General features: G+C 38.9%; 1 long non-coding RNA gene across 1 annotated transcript; it reads left to right on the top strand.

Annotated features, from left to right (window-relative positions):
* The first annotated feature begins 17,979 nt into the window (after positions 1-17,979).
* LOC139457438 (uncharacterized) lies at positions 17,980-19,973 on the top strand. The gene is made up of 3 exons (XR_011652584.1): positions 17,980-18,075; positions 19,421-19,477; positions 19,797-19,973. It is a non-coding gene; the product is annotated as an uncharacterized lncRNA (long non-coding RNA).
* The last annotated feature ends 309 nt before the right edge of the window (positions 19,974-20,282 follow it).

Here is a 20,282-nt window from a genome sequence, read left to right as displayed (position 1 = left end):
CGTGCACTTCCCATTGAGTACTTTGGGCTAGATCTGCGTTGCATATGGTTAGGTCAATAGCCGACATTTTTTGGTTTATCTTATCGTACCTCGTGGGTAGGTTGCTATTAAGGAGTACTAGGTCGTTTGTTTCTATCCATTCGGAGATTAATTTGCCATGATTATCTATTTTATCATCTATGCTCCATGTAGGATGTTGAGCGATAAAGTCTCCTAGGAATATAGTAGATTTATCGCTTATTTGGAGTAGTGTGTTTAGATCCTCAGGTTGGACTTTTTGTTCCGCCCGTGGTAAATATTAATGATGTTTATGTTTCGGTTATTTAATGTGATTTTAATGCCGTTGGCTTCTAGGTTTGGCGTGTCTATTTTTATTTCTTCGTAATTTATATCTTCCCTGGATAGTGCTGGACAACATAGGTACATATTCTTATTAACATCAATGTTTATGCAGTAAATTGATTGATGGACACAGTGAGCTGATTGAATGATTGGAAGCCAGTAGATTAGAAGCCAGTTAATAGTCTAATTAGACACAGAGTCAGCAAGCAGACTGATAGGGATGATTGGAAGCCAGTGGATTAATTGGATGGACATAGGGATTTAGCAATTTGTTGATGGTAAGCAGGCGGGATGTAGTAGCCTTGATCTCTGTTCATTGCTGGTTTGATCCTTTTGATGTAGATGGAGTTTTCTGATTTTGTAGTCTGACTGATTGTTGGCCAGGATCTTCATGTTGTTCCACTGGATGTTATGGTCCGGGTGGGTTTGGGTGTGGTCGGATATGGCTGCTTTTGAGTCATTTTTTGTACTGAGGCCTTGTGTTCTTTTATTCTAATGGGTAGGGGCCTGGATTTTTTATCTACATAGGAGTCACCACAGTCACATTGTATGTGATATACGACACCAGTTTTATAAGATCTACTGGTTTCAATAGCTCTGAGCATAAGGTCATATTTCCTAGGTGTTATGTCTGGGTGATATCTAGCTCGCTTATCTGCAGGCTGTACACATGCAGGCACAGTGGCCCCTCGATATTGCGCTCTTCGGTTATAGCACGTGGTAAAGCATGGCTCCCAAACTTTACTAACATTTTAAATTAACTCAACTTTTCCAATGTCACGACGTTTTCCCTCATCTCAGAAAACAGTATCAGCTGATCACCGCGATCACGTAACACCGAAAATACCAGTCAACAAATCCGAACTGAAGTACGCAATTTAATCCTATTATCATAATATCTGGTACATACGTTTGCCTCTGTTTGAAACAGAATTACTGAGGACAATTTAGATTTGCTTCGTGACAGATGTTATCATAACGATGAAATAACTATGTGTATCCAATTAACAACAAAATGATAATATGTCCCCAAAAGGAGAAATTAATAGCAACTATAATTCGCTTAAATGCAGAAACACCATATGACAATGCAGGATAATTAAAGCTTGTCTGATTTCAATGTATGAATGTATCTTAAGTGTTGAGCGAACAAGAGTATTTACACACTTTTATATCTCACACCTTCGTGTGCATGTTGATAAGTAGAGCAGGATATGCATAAATGTATTGCCTCCTTTTCACAGCAAAAGCCCTGTGGTGCTTCTGGGTAAAAGCAGCTGCCTTGTGGTTTTCGTACTAGGCGACTTAATGGTTCGGGTGGTCATGCTCAGTAATTTGGCTGCTGACGTTCCTCATACCAATAATTTGTTTGTCTCACACAGAATACATTTCTAGCCGGCATCTTAAAGTTGACCATACACAAACAAATAAAATACAATAATAAATAAATGCCACAAAACCCTTTCTATATTCATAAGAAGTATCTGCTAAAAGCAGAATCACTTGTACGATTCCGTCACTAGGTAATAGTGATGCTACCAGCTCTTCGCGTCAAGGTGAGCGTACCATCCCCAACCGTTGACATCCATCACAAACACAAGCAATCGTTTTCACATCTAGGTATAGACTGTGTAATGAGTATATTACTAGTATGTGACACCTTGTGTTATGTGACACCGTGATGTATGTGTAATGAGTATATGACTAGTATGTGACACTATGTGTTACATGATACAGTGATGTATGTCTAATGAGTATATAACTGGTATGTGACAATATCCGTTTTGTGACACTGTGATGTATGTGTAATGAGTATATAACTGGTATGAGACACTATGTGTTATGTGACACCGTGATGTATATGTAATGAGTATATAACTAGTATGTGACAATATATGTTATGTGACACAGTGATCTATGTGTAATGAATATATAACTGGTATGTGACAATGCGTGTTGTGTGACACTGTGACGTATGCGTAATGAGTATATAACTGGTATGTGACAATATGTGTTATTTGACACTGTGATGTATGTGTAATGAGTATATAACTGGTATTTGACACTATGTGTTAAGTGACACTGTGAACTATGTGTAATGAGTATATAACTGGTATGTGACAATATGTGTTAAGTGACACTGTGACGTATGTGTAATGAGTATATAACTGGTATGTGACAATATGTGTTAAGTGACACTGTGACGTATGTGTAATGAGTATATAACTGGTATGTGACAATATGTGTTACATGAGACAGTGATGTATGTGTAATGAGTATATAACTGGTATTTGACACTATGTGTTAAGTGACACTGTGACGTATGTGTAATGAGTATATAACTGGTATGTGACAATATGTGTTAAGTGACACTGTGACGTAAGTGTAATGAGTATATAACTGGTATGTGACAATATGTGTTAAGTGACACTGTGACGTATGTGTAATGAGTATATAACTGGTATGTGACAATATGTGTTACATGAGACAGTGATGTATGTGTAATGAGTATATAACTGGTATTTGACACTATGCGTTATGTGACACTGTGACGTATGTGTAATGAGTATATAACTGGTATGTGACAATATGTGTTAAGGGACACTGTGACGTACATGTGTAATGAGTATATAACTGGTATGTGACAATATGTGTTATGTGACACTGTGACGTATGTGTAATGAGTATATAACTGGTATGTGAGAGTATGTGTTGTGTGACACTGTGACGTGTGTGAAATTAGTATATAACTAGTATGTGAGAGTATATGTTGTGTGACACTGTGACGTGTGTGTAATTAGTATATAACTAGTATGTGAGAGTATATGTTGTGTGACACTGTGACGTGTGTGAAATTAGTATATAACTAGTATGTGAGAGTATGTGTTGTGTGACACTGTGACGTGTGTGAAATTAGTATATAACTAGTATGTGAGAGTATGTGTTGTGTGACATTGTGACGTGTGTGAAATTAGTATATAACTAGTAGGTGAGAGTATGTGGTGTGTGACACTGTGACGTATGTGAAATTAGTATATAACTAGTATGTGAGAGTATGTGTTGTGTGGCATTGTGACGTGTGTGAAATTAGTATATAACTAGTATCTGAGAGTATGTGTTGTGTGACACTGTGACGTGTTTGAAATTAGTATATAACTAGTATGTGAGTATGTGTTGTGTGACACTGTGACGTATGTGTAATTAGTATATTACTAGTATGTGAGAGTATGTGTTGTGTGACACTGTGACGTATGTGTAATTAGTATATAACTAGTAGGTGAGAGTATGTGCTGTGTGACACTGTGACGTATGTGTAATTAGTATATAACTAGTATGTGAGAGTATGTGTTGTGTGACACCGTGACGTATGTGTAATTAGTATATTACTAGTATGTGAGAGTATGTGTTGTGTGACATTGTAATGCATTTGTAATAGGTGCACGTGTTTAACAAGTAAGTGCAAATAGGTAACTAGTGTAAAGTGACGACGTTAATTTAAATATAATTTGAAATAAATGTTGATGATAATGTATAACACTAGTGTAAAGATGTGTGTTAATTATCCACAGTTTTGATGATAGGATAGGTGTGTGACATTAAATGTATTTAGGTGACAATATATGTAACTACGTCAGGGCCATGTGGATAAAAGCTACTTTGAACCTGTTATCTGCCAGAAGTAGGACTCAGTGTTAGTCAGTGATTTTGGAACAATAGCTACGTGCCTTGTTGAAGCTGACGAGGAGGGTTGAAGTGGCGTTTTAATCTAACAGTATAGACTGGTTGGCGTCTGTCTGGAGTAATAAGTGTCATGTAATCAACTTTCCGAGATGTGAAAGATTAGTTATCAATGAGTTGATGGTTTGTTGACGTAAATGGGCCACCTGCCCCTGACAGATATACAGAACAGTATTAAGTACATCTGGACAGAGGGCAGAGTATCAGCAATTTTAAAACAAACATCACACATTATGTTGTTCGTATGCAATGCAGCTTATAATGTAACCACATTATTGACGCTTCCTTGATATATGTGCTGCACTACTTTTGTGCCAGAACAAAAATTCAATACATTTTGCAAAATAGTATTTGAAGCTTCACATTCAAGGCAGACATGGAACTCGGATTCAACATAAGGATAATACAACAAGGACAAAGTCTTTTCGCTCTTAGGATATTATACATTCTTCCTACTTCTATCAGTTTGTCACTACGTGAACAACACAATTTTTCTGTAAATTTTAACGTTAATATGTTGGGAGGGAAATTCGTAGGCTAGCGCATCTGTTATTCAATAGTAAAGATTCTAGTTTAGAATAAGTTGCTGTATCACCATTTGGCAGTAAGTAATCAATATCCGAACATCTCTGTTTCAAAATAGAAATGAATAAATTGTAACCTCCAACATTTTGTTGCTGCCAAGCTTCACCAAAGCCACACCAAAGGGTAGTAATTTAATATTTGCCGCCCAACAGGTTTTACCATTTACTGCTCTGTTGTACTGAATTGTATACGAATGCTTCGAGATAGCATTTTCTTCATGTGATGGACGCCTAAGCCAGATATATATAACTTTGTACGATCTCGAGATTTATGTTATATTCCAAACTTTTCATAATTTCATAATTGACCTCCATTTCGGAAATTTATGAATAACTTTACTGCTTTCAATATTAATTTGTTTATTTTCGATAAATGTTCTCAATAAATTAAGGAGCTATTGTAAACCAAAAACACCGCCATCCATAAGGACAATGTCATCAGCGAATAAAAGACTGACACTTCCCAAAAATCCCAGAGTTATCCAATGCTGGCCATCATAATTTAAAAAAAAGTATATGAAAACAAAACAGGTGACATTTGGCAGCCTTGTCTTACCCCAGAGTGACATACAAAAGGCGCAGAATTTCTATCTGAAATTAAGGTAAATATTCATGAAGAGTCTACATGCTCTGCCTTTAATGTTTATATAACAACCCATTTCGATAAACTGAAACGAATGCAGCTTTTAAGTTAATAAACGCAGCATACATTACACCTTCTTCTGGACAGATATCTATGTATGATAGTATCAATATTGAAAATGTTATCTGCGGTCTGAAATGCCTTTCGAAAAAACGCTAATTCTTTCTTGGTAAAGTACAGATTCTAGTATTTTTGGGGGGTTGAGTCCCGTCCGGGATTCGAATCCACACCTGCCAGGGTGAGGCACCTAATCGCCAGGACACAAAGTCAGTGATCTAACCCACTCAGCCACCGAGGCTTCCACAAAAATGAAAGTCCGACAACTTTGGGTTCAATTGCTGACTTTGGGCATACTGTGGCATGCACCACTACTACATGTGTTACTTGTTCGTTGCTTATTGCAACGGATACATTATTCTATATACTGGCCTCAAGTCATTTAATAGTTGTATTAATATTTGTATAAACATTGCATTAGAATTGAAGGTATATCATATTTGAAACAAACACCTTAGATAGCATAACCATATTTTGTAGGCATCACTGCAATAATTACTTAACCAAAGAAATTGCCATGCATCAACCAAGTCAGCCAGCCTGACCGACTTATCTCGTTACTTGCCTCTTTACGACAAGCGAAGTCGCCTTTTACAGCAAGCATGGGTTCCTGAAGACCTTTTCTAATCCGGATCGTCATGGGTATTCTACATTTCTGACAACTAAGAAGCATCAAAACATAATGTTACAGGCTTCTTTGGAATCCCAACAATGTAATACAGTTACAACACTGTTTAACAATAAATTACAGGGCCACATAACAAGGTATAATGATGATCTAATATTGTTAAATAACAGTCCAATAGCCCATTCTTTTCCACTAATTTATCCAAGTAGAAATATAAGAGACCAGCGAGAGCGCCTTATCATATTGATTTATAGATCCATGGATAAAGAGTGACACAAATTTATCCAGAAGACGTTTTGGCAAGAGGGATGACTTGACACTTGGCACAAACAACTGATACATATCATTAAGGGTATTTGTTTGGAAGAGATCTCGGGGAGTGGAGGCCAGTTAACAAGTTGTATTTGTTATCCCTACATATTTGACACTCTGATAGGGTTTCATGTTCCCTGTACTGCACTGATGCTTGTTAAACTGCCACCCGAGAGGTTGCCAAGAGTTATTTCCCTTGAGCTGTTCGTGATCTAAAGCCTTACTCTGACGGGCTTCTGTGCTTAAATCTGAAACTGGCAGTTCTCGTCCAGATCAATCTTGTAGCCTACACTTAGTATGTGCATTAACCTCTCAATTCTCATCCCAGATAATTTTTAATACTTATTTGTAATTACGCTTACTTGTCGTTTATAATTTCATTTAAGTAAGAAATCAGTTCCGGAGAATCTAATTTTTTCTTATTATCTGCATGACATACTAACAAAAGGATGAAGGATTCATAACATCTTGTAAGCTCTAGGTCTAAATATTTGTAGTCATTGATTGTCTCAAAAGCACATACTTAACATCGACATTGCAAATACCAAAATGTATCTCCAATTATCTATTGCACCTCAAAGATTCTAATTGCAGCAAACACATTCGTTTTACAATAAAAGGTAAGACATTTAGAAAGCCAGAATTGTATGGATACGTTTCATGATCATTGCCTGGAACTTTATGTTGGATATAGAACACGCAAGAGGGCAGGGTTTGTATCTAATATAGTCCATACCTAATTGAGAAGGCTGTTTGGGAGATTTGTATTTGAATATATTTTATGTTTACTTCAGAAAACACTTGTAGGAGGGTTGGTGTCAAACATTTTTATTATTAATTGAGAGATTATTCAACCATAATGAGAACACACGTCTAGAAACAGAAGAAGAATTTCAATATGCAAGATCACCGTTTCAGTGACAGAGTTATTTTTGTTACCTCGACAACGCTAGCAAAACACACTGACTGCACAACTGTTCGTGAGGGGAGGCATCATGCACACTGTGGAAGTTCATCATCATAACGTTGAATGCACAGCTGTTTGTTGAATGATTCATGCGACATGCTGTTGAAGGTCAGCATCAACACACTGATTGCACAGCTGTTTGTTAGATGATGCATGATACCTGCTGTGGAAGTTCAGCGTCAACGCGTGGAATGCACGTCAGATGACGCATCATCCATACTCTAGAGTTCAACCTCTACATTTTGATGCCAGCATTATTTCAAGTCCCTCTGACCACCCTCATGCCACCCTGGTTCCTTAGCAACATTGTTAGACATATGAAGCAACAACAAGGGCATGCGGCAGAAATACCGTTACTTGATACAGGAATCAGTTCACTGATGTCTGTAACACTATTCAGTGTGGCCAGAGGCTGTATAGGCAGGTGGGCTCGTGGTGATCGGCACAGAAGAGATAGCAAGTGAACTGTATCAAGGGAGGAGGAAGCACCCTCCACACGTCAGGGCTATTCATTTCCTGTCAAGGTGACCTAATGGTCACGATGGGACAGTTACTGACTGACAGTTGCCGACAGCTAATTGATGACCGTGATGGATAAGGTTGTGTTTTGATTCTCCAGTGACCTAGTGGTCGGGAACTGTATTAATTGGGGGAGACACCCTCCACACATCAGGAAACGTTCGCCAGGGGTAAAACGTCTTGTAGAACCAAGTGAATTAAAGTGTTTTTACTGTTAATAAAGAAACCGCTGTAACTCTGAACCGATTCGTCTGTTGTGCTACATGTCTCCCGTTTCGTATGGTGGACTGTGCATGGAGTCAATGTACCGTGTAGCAATTATACACATTAAATAACTAAATTGTCGTAAGACTAAAGACCGACACTAATGCTCAGTACGTTTACAGGTGCTATCAACACAAACAACATTGCATCACAAATATCACAACACAGCATGGTTTTATTAGCGAGAATTTGGAAATAAGAAAAACAAAAATACTATGGCGTTCCTCATAAAACGAAACTCGCGTTAATAAACATATTTTTCATAATTATTGAAAACACTCATCATCATCTTATTTTGTGACATTCGAAGGTTGATCCATGCGTTTTGAAAGTGAAATATGCTGCTGTGGACAAAATGAAAACCCACTCCAATCACTTTCTTCATTGATACAAGAAACACCACACTCCAAACAGGCTCTCCACTGATACAACAACGCAACACACTCCAAACAGGCTCTCCAGTGATACAAGAACGTAACACACTCCAAACAGGCTCTCCACTGATACAACAACGCAACACACTCCAAACAGGCTCTCCAGTGATACAAGAACGCATCACACTCCAAACAGGCTCTCCACTGATACAACAACGCAACACACTCCAAACAGGCTCTCAACTGATACAACAACGCAACACACCCTATACAGCCTATGCGTTTCATGACGGATGTGTTCAGGGCATTTCCGTATTTGTCGCATCAGTGACAAACATGCTGTTATGTACAATTTCCTTTTTTGAATTGAAGCATATGCTCTCTTGTGTTTTACCAGGTGGTGGAACATACACTTCCCTTTGCATGTGTTTGTGACCGGCGCATCCTGTATCCCACTGTACTCGCATCTGTTTGTGAGCATCTGGCATCAGTACTTCACATAAGTGATTCATAAACACATGCTAATGATATAGTCTGCTTTTAGCAGATATTTCGTTTGAATATGGTAGGGGTTTTGTCGCTTCAATTTATAATTATGAAAATGGTGTTTTTCGCTTACAATTACAAACGTCCATATCTATGTAAGTATTATGTATCTGAGGCACCTTACTTCTGGTTATGGGAAAACACGTCTTCAGTTTGACAGCGCCTACAGAAGCGATTGTATAACCTCGTTAAATTTGTGTATCATTAAATGGTTTTCAGCCTTTTTAAAATGTTGTCGATGCATCGGAATTGTCCACAGGTTGAGGCATTATTTCAAAGATTGGCTGAAAAGCTCCCTTGCACCGGGAAGATTGTTAATGGGATAACACGTTTACGCCAAGAGAGCGCCCTTCCGCACAGAAGCGATCGTAAAATCTGGTGAAATTCGCTTATCATCAGTGGCTGGCTAAAATGCGAGGGACTTACACTGATGACGTGCTATAGTGATATAGTATTAACACTTCTGTACTACCATAAGTCGTAATTATTCAATTTCCAACACCTACACCTATTCGCTGAATGCCAAGGGCACTGGTGACAGCTACTGCTTCAATCCATAGTCTTGAGTGGCAACATGGTGGTACAATATGCAGCAATCTGGACACGCTTCTAGTTCACTCTCGACCAGATCACAGCCTTCAAGCCTTGCACGAAGTCGGAGAAAGTGTTGAGTGTACAACAGTTATTTATTTCTGATTTGTAAACGCATTGATTTCACATTTTATTCTTTAAATTTATTTTCTTCTTTTCTGGATATATGAACTAGAGATGCTATTTATGTACATACCAAAACTACAAACAAACGTGCACATGAAAGCACTATAATGCACTCTGTACTCTGCATGGCAATCATCCTACACTTTACCTAAGTTTGCATATACAACACATATATAAGCATAGGGGCCAGACTCAGTCAGACATGATGCATAGATCCTACTGCTTCGTCTTGGCGAGCCTTAAATATATACAGTAAGCCATGTGTATATAGGTCCTACTGCTTCGGCTTGCCTAGCTAGCCTGGGATATATTCAGTCAGACATGGTATATAGATCCTACTGCTTCACCTTGCCTAACTAGCCTGAGATATATACAGTCAGACATGGTTTAGAGATCCTACTGCTTCACCTTGCCTAACTAGCCTGAGATATATACAGTCAGACATGGTATGTAGATCCTACTGCTTCACCTTGCCTAGCTAGCCTGGGATATATTCAGTCAGACATGGTTTAGAGATCCTACTGCTTCACCTTGCCTAACTAGCCTGAGATATATACAGTCTGTCATGGTATATAGATCCTACTGCTTAACCTTGCCTGGCTAGCCTGGGATATATACAGTCAGACATAGTATGTAGATCCTACTGCTTCACCTTGCCTAGCTAGCCTGAGATATGTACAGTCAGACATGCTATATAGATCCTACTGCTTCATCTTACCCAGTCTGAGATATGTACAGTCAGACATGGTATATAAATCCTACTGCTTCACCATGCCTAGCTGGCCAGGGATATATACAGTCAGACATGGTATATATATCCTACTGCTTCACCTTGCCTAACTAGCCTGAGATATGTACAGTCAGACATGGTATGTAGATCCTACTGCTTCAACTTGCCTAGCCTGGGATATATACAGTCAGACATTGTATATAGATCCTACTGGTTCACCTTGCCTAGCTAGCCTGAGATATATACAGTCAGGCATGGTATATAGATCCTACTGCTTCGCCTTGCCTAGCTAGCCTGAGATATATACAGTCAGACATGGTATATAGATCTTTCTGCTTCACCTTGCCTAGCCTGATATAAATACAGTCAGACATAGTATATAGATCCTACTGCTTCACCTTGCCTAGCTAGCCTGAAATATATACAGTCAGACATGGTATATAGACCCTACTGCTTCACCTTGCCTAGCTATCCTGAGATATATACAGTCAGACATGGTATATAGATCTTTCTGATTCACCTTGCCTAGCTAGCCAGACATATATACAGTCAGACATGGTATATAGATCCTACTGCTTCACCTTGCCTAGCCTGGGATATATACAGTCAGACATTGTATATAGATCCTACTGCTTCACCTTGCCCAGGTAGCATGAGATATATACAGTCAGGCATGGTATTTAGATCCTACTGCTTGACAATGCCTAGCCTGAGATATATACAGTCAGACATGGTATATAAATCCTACTGCTTGACCTTGCCTAGGCTGAGATATATACAGTCATACATGGTATATAGATCTTTCTGCTTCAGCTTGCCTAGCCAGCGTGAGATATATACAGTCAGACATGGTATATAGATCTTTCTGCTTCACCTTGCCTAGCCTGATATAAATACAGTCAGACATAGTATACAGATGCTACTGCTTCACCTTGCCTAGCTAGCCTGAAATATATACAGTCAGACATGGTATATAGATCTTTCTGCTTCACCTTGCCTAGCTATCCTGAGATATATACAGTCAGACATGGTATATAGATCTTTCTGCTTCACCTTGCCTAGCTAGCCAGACATATATACAGTCAGACATGGTATATAGATCCTACTGCTTCACCTTGCCTAGCCTGGGATATATACAGTCAGACATTGTATACAGATCCTACTGCTTCACCTTGCCCAGGTAGCATGAGATATATACAGTCAGGCATGGTATTTAGATCCTACTGCTTGACCTTGCCTAGGCTGAGATATATACAGTCATACATGGTATATAGATCTTTCTGCTTCAGCTTGCCTAGCCAGCGTGAGATATATACAGTCAGACATGATATATAGATCCTACTGCTTCACCTAGCCTTGCCTGAGATATATACAGTCAGACATGGTATATCAATCATACTGCTTCACCTTGCCTAGCCTGAGATATATACAGTCAGACATGGTATATAAATCCTACTGCTTCACCTTGCCTTGCCTGAGATATATACAGTCAGACATGGTATATATATCCTACTGCTTGACCTTGCCTAGCCTGAGATATATACAGTCAGACATGGTATAGAAATCCTACTGCTTCACCTTGCCTTGCCTGAGATATATACAGTCAGACATGGTATATAAATCCTACTGCTTCACCTTACCTAGCCTGAGATATATACAGTCAGACATGGTATATAGATCGTACTGCTTCACCTTGCCTTGCCTGAGATATATACAGTCAGACATGGTATATAGATCCTACTGCTTCACCTTGCCTAGTCTGACATATATACAGTCAGACATGGTATATAGATCATACTGCTTCACCTTGCCTAGCCTCAGATATATGGTCAGACATGGTATATAGATCATACTGCTTCACCTTGCCTAGCCTGAGATATATACAGTCAGACAGGGTATATAGATCCTACTGCTCCACCTCGCCTAGCTAGCCTGAGATTACAGTCAGACATTGTATATAGATCCTACTGCTTCACATTGCCTAGCCTCAGATATATACAGTCAGACATGGTATATAAATCCTACTGCTTCACCTTGCCTTGCCTGTGATATATACAGTCAGACATGGTATATAAATCCTACTGCTTCACCTTGCCTTGCCTGAGATATATACAGTCAGACATGGTATATAAATCCTACTGCTTCACCGTGCCTTGCCTAAGATATATACAGTCAGATATGGTATATAAATCCTACTGCTTCACCTTGCCTAGCTGGCCTGGGATATATACAGTCAGATATGGTATGTAGATCCTACTGCTTCACCTTGCCTAGCCTGAGATATATACTGTCAGACATGGTATATAAATCCTACTGCTTCACCTTACCTAGCCTGATATATATATAGTCAGACATGGTATATAAATCCTACTGCTTCACCATGCCTAGCTAGCCTGATATATATAGAGTCTGACATGGTATATAGATCCTACTGCTTCACCTTGCCTAGCTAGCCTGAAATATATACAGTCAGACATGGTATATAAATCCTACTGCTTCACCTTGCCTAGCTAGCCTGATATATATTCAGTCAGGCATGGTATATAGATCCTACTGCTTCGCCTTGCCTAGCTAGCCTGAGATATATCCAGTCAGACATGGTATATAGATCTTTCTGCTTCACCTTGCCTAGCCTGATATAAATACAGTCAGACATAGTATATAGACCCTACTGCTTCACCTTGCCTAGCCTGAGATATATACAGTCAGACATGGTATATAGATCCTACTGCTTCACCTTGCCTAGCTAGCCTGACATATATACAGTCAGACATGGTATATAGATCCTACTGCTTCACCTTTCCTAGCCTGAGATATATACAGTCAGACATGGTATATAGATCCTACTGCTTCACCTTGCCTAGTCTGAGATATATACAGTCAGACATGATATATAGATCATACTGCTTCACCTTGCCTAGCCTGATATATATACAGTCAGACATGGTATATAAATCCTACTGCTTCACCTCGTCTAGCTAGCCTGAGATTACAGTCAGACATTGTATATAGTTCCTACTGCTTCACCTTGCCTAGCCACAGATATATACAGTCAGACATGGTATAGAAATCCTACTGCTTCACCTTGCCTTGCCTGAGATATATACAGTCAGACATGGTACATAAATCCTACTGCTTCACCTTGCCTTGCCTGAGATATATACCGTCAGACATGGTATATAAATCCTACTGCTTCACCGTGCCTTGCCTGAGATATGTACAGTCAGACTTGGTATATAGACCCTACTGCTTCACCTTGCCTAGCCTGAGATATATACAGTCAGACATGGTATAATGATCCTACTGCTTCACCTTGCCTAGCTAGCCTGACATATATACAGTCAGACATGGTATATAGATCCTACTGCTTCACCATGCCTAGCTAGCCTGAGATATATACAGTCAGACATGGTAGATAGATCTGTCTGCTTCACCTTGCCTAGCCTGATATAGATACAGTCAGACCTGGTATATAAATCCTACTGCATGACCTTGCCTAGCCTGAGATATATACAGTCAGACATGGTATAGAAATCCTACTGCTTCACCTTGCCTTGCCTGAGATATATACAGTCAGACATGGTATATATATCCTACTGGTTCACCTTGCCTAGCCTGAGATATATACAGTCAGACATGGTATATAGATCCTACTGCTTCACCTTGCCTTGCCTGAGATATATACAGTCAGACATGGTATATAGATGCTACTGCTTCACCTTTCCTAGCCTGAGATATTTACAGTCAGACATGGTATATAGATCCTACTGCTTCACCTTGCCTAGTCTGACATATATACAGTCAGACATGATATATAGATCATACTGCTTCACCTTGCCTAGCCTGAGATATATACAGTCAGACATGGTATATAGATCCTACTGCTTCACCTCGCCTAGCTAGCCTGAGATTACAGTCAGACATTGTATATAGATCCTACTGCTTCACTTTGCCTAGCCTCAGATATATACAGTCAGACATGGTATAGAAATCTTACTGCTTCACCTTGCCTTGCCTGAGATATATACAGTTAGACATGGTATATAAATCCTACTGCTTCACCTTGCCTTGCCTGAGATATATACAGTCAGACATGGTATATAAATCCTACTGCTTCACCGTGCCTTGCCTGAGATATATACAGTCAGACATGGTATATAAATCCTACTGCTTCGCCTTGCCTAGCTGGCCTGGGATATATACAGTCAGACATGGTATGTAGATCCTACTGCTTCATCATGCCTAGCCTAAGATATATAAAGTCAGACATGGTATATAGATCCTACTGCTTCACCTTGCCTAGCTAGCCTGGTATATATACAGTCAGACATAGTATGTAGATCCTACTGCTTCACCTTGCCTAGCTAGCCTGGTATATATACAGTCAGACATAGTATGTAGATCCTACTGCTTCACCTTGCCTAGCTAGCCTGGTATATATACAGTCTGACATGGTATGTAGATCCTACTGCTTCACCTTGCCTAGCCTGGGATATATACAGTCAGACATTGTATATAGATTCTACTGCTTCACCTTGCCCAGGTAGCATGAGATATATACAGTCAGGCATGGTATTTAGATCCTACTGCTTGACATTGCCTAGCTAGCCTGAGATATATACAGTTAGACATGGTATTTAAATCCTACTGCTTGACCTTGCTTAGGCTGAGATATATACAGTCAGACATGGTATATAGATCTTTCTGCTTCAGCCTGCCTAGCCAGCCTGAGATATATACAGTCAGACATGGTATATAGATCCTACAGCTTCACCTTGCCTTGCCTGAGATATATACAGTCAGACATGGTATATAGATCCTACTGCTTCACCTTGCCTAGTCTGAGATATATACCGTCAGACATGGTATATAGATCATACTGCTTCACCTTGCATAGCCTCAGATATACAGTCAGACATGGTATATAGATCCTACTGCTTCACCTTGCGTAGCCTGAGATATATACAGTCAGACATGGTATATAAATCCTACTGCTTCACCTTGCCTTGCCTGAGATATATACAGTCAGACCTGGTATATAAATACTACTGCTTGACCTTGCCTAGCCTGAGATATATACAATCAGAACTGGTATAGAAATCCTACTGCTTCACCTTGCCTTGCCTGAGATATATACAGTCAGACATGGTATATAGATCATACTGCTTCACCTTGCCTAGCCTGAGATATATACAGTCAGACATGGTATATAGATCCTACTGCTTCACCCTGCCTTGCCTGAGATATAATACAGTCAGACATGGTATATATATCCTACTGCTTCATCTTTCCTAGCCTGAGATATATACAGTCAGACATGGTATATAGATCCTACTGCTTCACCTTGCCTAGTCTGAGATATATACAGTCAGACATGGTATATAGATCATACTGCTTCACCTTGCCTAGCCTCAGATATATTGTCAGACATGGTATATAGATCATACTGCTTCACCTTGCCTAGCCTCAGATATATACAGTCAGACATGGTATATAGATCCTTCTGCTCCACCTCGCCTAGCTAGCCTGAGATTACAGTCAGACATTGTATATAGATCCTACTGCTTCACATTGCCTAGCCTCAGATATATACAGTCAGACATGGTATATAAATCCTACTGCTTCACCTTGCCTTGCCTGAGATATATACAGTCAGACATGGTATATAAATCCTACTGCTTCACCTTGCCTTGCCTGAGATATATACAGTCAGACATGGTATATAAATCCTACTGGTTCACCATGCCTTGCCTGAGATATATACAGTCAGACATGGTATATAAATCCTACTGGTTCACCATGCCTTGCCTGAGATATATACAGTCAGATATGGTATGTAGATCCTTCTGCTTCACCTTGCCTAGCCTGAGATATATACTGTCAGACATGGTATATAGATCCTACTACTTCACCTTGCCTAGCCTGATATATATATAGTCAGACATGGTATATAAATCCTACTGCTTCACCTTGCCTAGCTAGCCTGAGATATATACAGTCAGACATGGTATATAGATCCTACTGCTTCACCTTGCCTAGCTAGTCTGAGATATATACAGTCTGACATGGTATGTAGATCCTACTGCTTCACCTTGCCTAGCCTGGGATATATACAGTCAGACATTGTATATAGATCCTACTGCTTCACCTTGCCCAGGTAGCACGAGATATATACAGTCAGTCATGGTATATAGATCCTACTGCTTAACCTTGCCTAGCTAGTCTGAAATATATACAGTCAGACATGGTATATAAATCCTACTGCTTCACCTTGCCTAGCTAGCCTGAGATATATACAGTCAGTCATGGTATATAGATCCTACTGCTTCACCTTGCCTAGCTAGCCTGAAATATATACAGTCAGACATGGTATATAGATCCTACTGCTTCACCTTGCCTAGCTAGCCCTAGATATATACAGTCAGTCATGGTATGTAGATCCTACTGCTTCAACTTGCCTAGCCTGGGATATATACAGTCAGACATTGTATATAGATCCTACTGCTTCACCTTGCCCAGGTAGCATGAGATATATACAGTCAGGCATGGTATTTAGATCCTACTGCTTGACATTGCCTAGCCTGAGATATATACAGTTAGACATGGTATATAAATCCTACTGCTTGACATTGCCTAGCCTTAGATATATACAGTTAGACATGGTATATAAATCCTACTGCTTGACATTGCCTAGGCTGAGATATATACAGTCAGACATGGTATATAGATCTTTCAGCTTCAGCTTGCCTAGCCAACCTGACATATATACAGTCAGTCATGGTATATAGATCCTACTGCTTCACCTTGCCTAGCTAGCCTGAGATATATACAGTCAGTCATGGTATATATCCAGGTAACACACGACGTTGTCACAACATTGTGGAAAGGTTGTGGATTAGTAACGTCGTGATATTACGTTGTCACAACGTTGTTATAACGTCAACGTGCAACGTTATTTCACAACGTTATAACAACGTTGCACATTCACGTTGTGAAAACGTTGTGCATTGGACATCACACAACGTTTTGTAGCTACGTTTCTGAAACGTCGGTGAAACGTTATAGAGTTTGCTTCTCGATAGTCATAAAGGAATAGAACTGCTTTATCAAAATCAACATGAATTTGTCAGAATACCAAGGCATAATGCATTACCTTTCTATATATTCGGCATTTACATTTTCATCTCTTAATACTAAAATTTCCAGAACGTAATTGCGTATCTCTATGACAACGTCATTCCACAACGTAACAACAACGTTGCAAATTAACGTTGTGATAACGTTGTGCTTTGGACATTACAACACTTTTTGTAAATGATGTTTAGGAAACCACTTGTAGATCTACCATCTGTTAGTTTTATTTTTTTTTAAACATATATATATCTATAACGAAATTATCTGTCTACTGAATGTTGTCATAAGCAAAATTACAGTTAAAAACAATTGCTCCCATTATTTGCGGCGTGAGAGCGACTGCTGAAAAAGTTTAGCCTGATGCCTCGTGAAGTGACGTCAGAATGACGTCACATTGTCGCGGAAGATTTGTTGTCACCAGCCATCTTAGTTCAAGCTCACTCTAGACATATTAGAAGTCTACAACCAAGAGATTGTGCAGCAACTGGAACTGGACAGATGATCTGTGAATTCGGATGAGGTAAATTTATTTTTCAGAAGCAGCCTCCGCTTGTTGATATGTTTATGTACATGCAGATCGTCAAATGATTTAAATGTATCGTATTATTCAGAAGTGGCGGGGTTTAGAATGCAGTTTGCCGGTCACTTTCACTGAGCGTCTGTATTTGATACACAGAACATGAAGTATATATAGAGGTGAAGGAGGCTTAAGATTTTTTTCCATATTATTATTTTATGGATACCAAGGGTAATTACAAAAGGCAAGCAGTATATGTTTGACCAGAATTCAGTCTGGCGGCGTTTTGTGGCCGTCATATTATGTTCGGGTTTCGATCGTAAACGTGTAGGTCTGTAAATAGGCCTAACTTATGCATCGCCTACTGACCACTGACAGTAATCGCCATTTCTTCCGTGTTATTTCTGAAATCATTACTATGTAAAGTTTACATGTACTAATCTTCTGACTTTGATTTTTGTGAAACAATGTGGCTCATTCAGGCCATGGGAAAGGTTAAGTAGATTTCTCTTATACAGCGAAGAGAGGGGATCAAAACAATGGAAGTATTTTCAGATCGACTCTCTGTAGGCTACTAGTTATAGCCTTAGTCTTAATGCGCTCAATAATGTTATGAAAAATTGTATTTTCGGGAAGAGACAGAAACATACTTCTTGTTTCCGAAAAGGGCTAATTAGCACTGACTGAAGTAGCATAAATGTGGACCATCAGGTTGTTGGTGCTGTCTATACATTTTATTTTAGCAAGGCTCTTATCATGGTGTATTTTTATTATTTCCAAAAAGGAATCAAGCCATCATTTTCCGACAACTAGATCTATGTCCGACTTCCTTCTAATGAAAACGAGCAAAAGTAAAACGAGTCTCTCGTCGCGCGCTATAACGGGGTGTTTGCGGTATTGTCATATTGGTGATGAAAAGCTAGTCGACAGTTAAAAAATAAATATCACCATATATTGTCAGTGTATTGGTCATCGTTAATGGATTATTAAGGTGAGATAGGTGTAGCCAATGTGCACCAATGAAAAATACAATGGAATTGATAGCAACCATATTCGTTCGGTTTTCGATCTCTACATGTTGCCACGTAGGCTACCATACTAGGTCTACAGAATTATATTTAACGATATTGAACTGTATTATGTTAATAAACGTAGTAACAAAAAAATTTCAATAAATATTTACAGAGCTGTGTCAACTTCGTCTGGTATTGTAGAAGCTATTGCATTTTGTTAACATAGATTCTATATAAATATCCTGTTACCTCATACTCTAAGTAAATCTGATTTATCTATACAGTACTGGTTTATTTAAAAATGTGATACTTTTGGGTTTCTGTTTTTCTTTCAGGTGGAGAAAACAGTATTGTGGGAGCATATTTGTTTAAAGTACATCACTGACAGAAAGGTATGTATGATACAATAATATATCTTCAAGAATTAAAATTTAGATGATTCTTATTTAATTATACCCACAATCATAAAGGGCGGGGGTATAAAGTTACACCAATGATTCAGTGCTAAAAGCTTTTCTGCCAATGTATGATCCAAGAGCATCATGGTATTACTGTCAACGCCTTCTTCCCACTTTCAGCAGTTTTTAACTGTTTAAAGACTGACATCAGACATCAAAACATTATTTTGGGGAATGCAACCATTATTTTGTTATGTCAGAAATATGTCCCTTGCCTTGCCATTTTATAACATTTGTGTCATTTTTTATTCAGTTACCAAGGCTTAAGGAGAGACTATGGATACAGTTGAAGATCATCCCTGTGACTTTTCATTTGAGGACTGAAAAGGCTCCTCAGCCACTCAGCCCAAGTTCTGACTTGTCATTTAATAAATAAATAAAGGTCACCTCAACCAGAATTCTATTGTCATTTCGTTGCTGGGAAATGGATCTTAGGACATCAGATGCATAGACTATTCTGTTTGTCACAGTGTTGCTCCCAATGCTGAATGTATGGGGTAAGGCCAAGAAAATCTAAATGTTTCAATTTGTGCAGGGCTTATTGTTTTATGGTTTTTAATTTGCAAATTCGTGGGAAAATCAAATATCTTTTAATTGTGTTGAAACATATATGAACAATTTGCACATAGCCTTGAAAATTGTTTTGGAAAAAAAATATTATATAACCAAATTTAAAACATTTAGATTTTTATCTTGGCCGTATTTCAAACTCTGCCAAAAGAGAATGCATTTCATTGAC

This window comes from Haliotis cracherodii, unplaced genomic scaffold (genome assembly GCF_022045235.1).
Source record: "Haliotis cracherodii isolate W230 unplaced genomic scaffold, xgHalCrac1.p SCAF_12, whole genome shotgun sequence".
NCBI lineage: Eukaryota > Metazoa > Mollusca > Gastropoda > Lepetellida > Haliotidae > Haliotis > Haliotis cracherodii.
The sequence above is the reverse complement of the archived record's forward strand: the minus strand, read 5'-3'. Positions and strand labels throughout refer to the sequence as shown.